General features: G+C 49.5%; 1 long non-coding RNA gene across 1 annotated transcript in view; it reads left to right on the plus strand.

Moving 5' to 3' along the window:
• The window catches only part of LOC142302927 (uncharacterized), a 33,458-nt gene extending 26,928 nt beyond the window's left edge, over positions 1-6,530 (plus strand). Inside the window, exon 3 of the long non-coding RNA XR_012752978.1 lies at positions 6,418-6,530. This is a non-coding gene — a long non-coding RNA (uncharacterized LOC142302927). The remainder of the gene's footprint in view (positions 1-6,417) is intronic.
• The last annotated feature ends 322 nt before the right edge of the window (positions 6,531-6,852 follow it).

Below are 6,852 nucleotides of genomic sequence, written 5' to 3' on the forward strand. Positions count from 1 at the left end.
TGACCCGTGTGTATAGGTGAGTACGACCCCCGCGTGACCCGTGTGTATAGGTGAGTACGACCCCCGCGTGACCCGTGTGTATAGGTGAGTATGACCCCCGTGTGACCTGTGTGTATAGGAGAGTACGACCCCCGCGGGACCTGTGTGTATAGGAGAGTACGACCCCCGCGTGACCCGTGTGTATAGGTGAGTACGACCCCCGTGTGACCCGTGTGTATAGGTGAGTACGACCCCCGTGTGACCCGTGTGTATAGGTGAGTACGACCCCCGTGTGACCTGTATGTATAGGAGAGTACAACCCCCGCGTGACCTGTGTGTATAGGTGAGTACGACCCCCGTGTGACCTGTATGTATAGGAGAGTACGACCCCCTTGTGACCTGTGTGTATAGGTGAGTACGACCCCCGTGTGACCTGTATGTATAGGAGAGTACGACCCCCGCGTGACCTGTGTGTATAGGTGAGTACGACCCTCGCGTGACCTGTGTGTATAGGTGTGTACGACCCCCTTGTGACCTGTGTGTATAGGTGAGTACGACCCCCGCGTGACCTGTGTGTATAGGAGAGTACGACCCCCGCGTGACCTGTGTGTATAGGAGAGTATGACCCCCGCGTGACCCGTGTGTATAGGTGAGTACGACCCCCGCGTGACCCGTGTGTATAGGTGAGTACGACCCCCACGTGACCCGTGTGTATAGGTGAGTACGACCCCCGCGTGACCTGTGTGTATAGGAGAGTACGACCCCCGCGTGACCTGTGTGTATAGGTGAGTACGACCCCCGTGTGACCTGTGTGTATAGGTGAGTACGACCCCCGCGTGACCTGTGTGTATAGGTGAGTACGACCCCCGCGTGACCTGTGTATAGGTGAGTACGACCCCGTGTGACCTGTGTGTATAGGTGAGTACGACCCCCGCGTGACCTGTGTGTATAGGTGAGTACGACCCCCGTGTGACCTGTGTGTATAGGTGAGTACGACCCCCGTGTGACCTGTGTGTATAGGTGAGTACGACCCCCGCGTGACCTGTGTGTATAGGTGAGTACGACCCCGTGTGACCTGTGTGTATAGGAGAGTATGACAGTAATGTGACCTGTGTGTATAGGTGAGTACGACCCCCGTGTGACCTGTGTGTATAGGTGAGTACGACCCCCGTGTGACCTGTGTGTATAGGTGAGTACGACCCCCGCGTGACCTGTGTGTATAGGTGAGTACGACCCCGTGTGACCTGTGTGTATAGGAGAGTATGACAGTAATGTGACCAGTGTGTATAGGTGAGTACGACTCCATGTGACCTGTGTGTATAGGAGAGTACAGGGCCGCCACTAGGAATTTCAGGGCCCCATACTGGCAAAATTTTCGGGCCACCTTGGGACTCCGCCCAGGCTCCGCCTCCACCCCTCACATCTCCTACAGTCTCACTGCCCCTCTTGGAAAAATATGTGTAATATTTTTTATATATATATATATATATATATATATATATATACATATACAGTTAGGTCCAGAAATCTTTGGACAGTGACACAATTTTGGCGAGTTGGGCTCTGCATGCCACCACATTGGATTTGAAATGAAACCTCTACAACAGAATTCAAGTGCAGATTGTAACGTTTAATTTGAAGGTTTGAACAAAAATATCTGATAGAAATTGTAGGAATTGTCACATTTCTTTACAAACACTCCACATTTTAGGAGGTCAAAAGTAATTGGACAAATAAACCAAACCCAAACAAAATATTTTTATTTTCAATATTTTGTTGCGAATCCTTTGGAGGCAATCACTGCCTTAAGTCTGGAACCCATGGACATCACCAAACGCTGGGTTTCCTCCTTCTTAATGCTTTGCCAGGCCTTTACAGCCGCAGCCTTCAGGTCTTGCTTGTTTGTGGGTCTTTCCGTCTTAAGTCTAGATTTGAGCAAGTGAAATGCATGCTCAATTGGGTTAAGATCTGGTGATTGACTTGGCCATTGCAGAATGTTCCACTTTTTTGCACTCATGAACTCCTGGGTAGCTTTGGCTGTATGCTTGGGGTCATTGTCCATCTGTACTATGAAGCGCCGTCCGATCAACTTTGCGGCATTTGGCTGAATCTGGGCTGAAAGTATATCCCGGTACACTTCAGAATTCATCCGGCTACTCTTGTCTGCTGTTATGTCATCAATAAACACAAGTGACCCAGTGCCATTGAAAGCCATGCATGCCCATGCCATCACGTTGCCTCCACCATGTTTTACAGAGGATGTGGTGTGCCTTGGATCATGTGCCGTTCCCTTTCTTCTCCACACTTTTTTCTTCCCATCATTCTGGTACAGGTTGATCTTGGTCTCATCTGTCCATAGAATACTTTTCCAGAACTGAGCTGGCTTCATGAGGTGTTTTTCAGCAAATTTAACTCTGGCCTGTCTATTTTTGGAATTGATGAATGGTTTGCATCTAGATGTGAACCCTTTGTAATTACTTTCATGGAGTCTTCTCTTTACTGTTGACTTAGAGACAGATACACCTACTTCACTGAGAGTGTTCTGGACTTCAGTTGATGTTGTGAACGGGTTCTTCTTCACCAAAGAAAGTATGCGGCGATCATCCACCACTGTTGTCATCCGTGGACACCCAGGCCTTTTTGAGTTCCCAAGCTCACCAGTCAATTCCTTTTTTCTCAGCATGTACCCGACTGTTGATTTTGCTACTCCAAGTATGTCTGCTATCTCTCTGATGGATTTTTTCTTTTTTTTCAGCCTCAGGATGTTCTGCTTCACCTCAATTGAGAGCTCCTTAGACCACATGTTGTCTGGTCACAGCAACAGCTTCCAAATGCAAAACCACACACCTGTAATCAACCCCAGACCTTTTAACTACTTCATTGATTACAGGTTAACGAGGGAGATGCCTTCAGAGTTAATTGCAGCCCTTAGAGTCCCTTGTCCAATTACTTTTGGTCCCTTGAAAAAGAGGAGGCTATGCATTACAGAGCTATGATTCCTAAACCCTTTCTCCGATTTGGATGTGAAAACTCTCATATTGCAGCTGGGAGTGTGCACTTTCAGCCCATATTATATATAGAATTGTATTTCTGAACATGTTTTTGTAAACAGCTAAAATAACAAAACTTGTGTCACTGTCCAAATTTTTCTGGACCTAACTGTATATATATATATATATATATATATATATATATATATATATATATATATATTGTCCCCCTCCTGAAATATATGTCCCTTTCTTTGTATATATGTCCCCGTTTAGGTATATATTTCCCATCCTGGGCCCCTCCTGCTATATACATCCCCCTCCTGGGAACATTCTGTAATATACAGTGTCTTGCGAAAGTATTCGGCCCCTTGACTTTTTCACCCTTTTCCCACATTTCAGGCGTCAAACATAAAGATAAAATGTTAATATTCTGGGGAAGAATAAACAACAAGTGACACAATTGTGAAGAGGAAGGAAATTTATTGCTTATTTTAAACTTTTTATAAAAAATAAATAACTGAAAATTGTGGCATGCAATATTATTCATCCCCTGTAAGTTAATACTTTGTAGCACCCCCTTTTGCTGCGATTACAGCTGCAGTCTCTTGGGGTATGTGTCTATCAGTTTTGCACATGGAGAGGTGAAATTCTCGCCCATTCTACCTTTGTAAACAGCTGGAGCTGAGTGAGGTTGGATGGAGGCGTTTGTGAACAGCAGTTTTCAGCTCTTTCCACAGATTCTCGATTGGGTTCAGGTCTGGACTGTGACTTGGCCATTCTAACACCTGGATACGGTTATTTGTGATCCATTCCATTGTAGATTTTCCTTTATGTTTGGGATCATTGTCTTGTTGGAAGACAAATCTCCGTCCCAGTCTCAGGTCTTTTGCAGACTCCAACAGGTTTTCTTCAAGAATGGTCCTGTATGTGGCTCCATCCATCTTCCCATCAATTTTAACCCTCTTCCCTGTCCCTGCTAAAGAAAAGCAGGCTCAAACCATGATGCTGCCACCACCATGTTTGACAGTGGGGATGGTGTGTTCAGGGTGATGAGCTGTGTTGCTTTTACGCTAAACATGTCATTTGGCTTTGTGCCCATATAGTGTGATTTTGGTTTCATCTGAGCAGAGCACCTTCTTCCACATGTTTGGGGTCTCCAGGGGCTTGTGGTAAACTTTAAACAACACTTTTTATGGATATCTTTGAGAAATGGCTTTCTTCTCGCCACTCTTCCATAAAGGCCAGATTTGTGCAGCGTAGACTGATTGTTGTGCTATGGACAGACTCTCCCACCTCAGCTGTAGATCTCTGCAGATCATCCAGAGTGATCATGGGCCTCTTGGCTGCATCTCTGATCAGTCTTCTCCTTGTGTGAGATGACAGTTTGGATGGACGGCCGGGTCTTGGTAGATTTGCAGTGGTATGATGCTCCTTCCATTTCACTATGATCGCTTGCACAGGGCTTCTTGGGATGTTTAAAGTTGGGGAAATCTTTTTGTAACCAAATCCGGCTTTAAACTTCTCACCAACAGCATCACGGACCTGCCTGTTGTGTTCCTTGGTCTTCATGATGCTCTCTGCGCTTTACACAGAACCCTGAGCCTATCACAGAGCAAGGGCATTATACGGAGACTTGATTACACACAGGGGATTATATTTATCATCATCAGTCATTTAGGACAACATTGGATCATTCAGAGATCCTCAATCAACTTCTGGAGTGAGTTTGCTATGAGATCAGCGCATGCCGCGGCGGGCAGAGATCAGCGCGGGCCCCGGCGGGCAGAGATCAGCATGGGCCCCGGCGGGCAGAGATCAGCGCGGGCCCCGGCGGGCAGAGATCATCGCGGGCCCCGGCGGGCAGAGATCAGCGCGGCCCCGGCGGGCAGAGATCAGCGCGGGCCCCGGCGGGCAGAGATCAACGCGAGCCCCGGGCAGAGATCAGCGCGTCCCCGTCCCCCCCAGCAGAGATCAGCATCCCCACCAGCAGAGATCAGCGTAGGCCCCGGCGGGCAGAGATCAGCGCGGGCCCCGGAGGGCAGAGATCAGCGCAGGCCCCGGCAGAGATCAGCGCCCCCCCCTAGCAGAGATCAGCGCCCCCCCCCAGCAGAGATCAGCGGGTTCCCCCAGCAGAGATCAGCGGGCCCCCCCAGCGATTGTCTTCGGCTCACAGCGCTTGCCTGTCCCCGCTGGCTGCCGCGTCCTCGCCACCTCAGCCGCTGTAGCAGGAGTGTAATGAGGTCTCAGAGTGATGACCTCACCTCCTGCTGCACGGCCCAGTGATGACGTGCCTGCGCCCTGCTCTGCTCCACTGACCCTGCCTCCACTACAGCACTTGGCTAATTTGCATGCTCCGCCCCTTCACATGCAACTTAGTCATGTCTGGTAGTGAAGCGACACCGCCGGGCCCCTCTGCTGCTGCTGCTGTGACTGGGGCCTTGTGAAGAGAAGGGGCTTGTCCTGACTGAGGCTAAAGAAAAGTATTTACCCCGGGCCTCCTCTTTTCACCGGGTCTCCTACACCAGGCACAGTAGTAAAGCCCTGGGTGAGTATGACCCCCGCGTTACCTGTGTCTATAGGTGAGTATGACCCCCACGTGACCTGTGTGTATAGGGGAGTATGACCCCGCGTGACCTCTGTGTATAGGTGAGTTTGACCCCTGCGTGACCTGTGTGTATAGTTGAGTATGACCCCCGCATTACCTGTGTGTATAGGAGAGTATGACCCCTGCGTGATCCCAGGATGAAGAGGAGATTCCTAATGCATATGACGGAGGAGGAGGTTTTTACTGCTCATGAATGGAGTGGAGGAGCTTCCTATTGCACATGAGGGAGGGGGAGGAGCTTCCCATTGCACATGGGGAGAGGGAGGAGCTTCCTATTGCACATGAGGGAGGGAGAGGAGCTTCCTATTACACATGAGGGAGGGGAGGAGCTTCCTATTGCACATGAGGGAAGGGGAGGAGCTTCCCATTGCAAATCGGGGAGGGGGAGGAGCTTCATATTGCACATGAGGGAGGGAGAGGAGCTTCCTATTGCACATCGGGGAGGGGTAGGAGCTTCCTACTACACATGAGGGAGGGGGAGGAGCTTCCTATTGCACATGAGGGAGGGGGAAGAGCTTTCTACTGCACATGAGGGAGGGGGAGGAGCTTCCTATTGCACATGAGGGAGGGGGAGGAGCTTCCTATTGCACATGAGGGAGGGGAGGAGCTTCCTATTTCACATGAGGGAGGGGGAGGAGCTTCCTATTGCACATGAGGGAGGGGGAGGAGCTTCCTATTGCACATGAGGGAGGGGAGAATATATTTATAATGATATTTCCTTTAATTGTGCTATTTCTGGGGTTTTTACATGGGACTTCTGGCTCTGGATTCTGGGAGCATCTAGGGATCGCTGTGGATGAGGAGCCTCCTGGTGATCGGTATTTTCTGCTTCCTCCTCAGCACAATGTAAGAGACCAGAGAGCACGGCTGGATACAATATATATGAAGATAAAGCTTCCGATGATGCTGTATACTCTGTGAGGGTGCAGTGTAATGCTGGATATCGCAGTGTGTCGAGCAGGATCAGATGTGTGCGCCCCGATCAGTGGGATCCTCCGTCTCCATGGTGTGTCGGTGAGTGGCTCCGGTTACCATTAACCTTAACATTACACCCGCAGCAGTGCTCACCACAATCATGAGTGGCCGGGTCTGCCCCATATTGCTTCATGGATTGGAATGTCACCCTCAGGTGGTCGCCCCTAAACTGCCGCTAGTCTGCTCCACCACAGACCCCATTATCCTAGGTAGCATCGGTCTTTATACGTTTCATGAACAGAATAATTTCATCTGAAAATTCTACACTAAGATATGCTGCAAAATTTCCTTTTTCAGAGG

Source organism: Anomaloglossus baeobatrachus, chromosome 1, assembly GCF_048569485.1.
Source record: "Anomaloglossus baeobatrachus isolate aAnoBae1 chromosome 1, aAnoBae1.hap1, whole genome shotgun sequence".
Classification (NCBI taxonomy): domain Eukaryota; kingdom Metazoa; phylum Chordata; class Amphibia; order Anura; family Aromobatidae; genus Anomaloglossus; species Anomaloglossus baeobatrachus.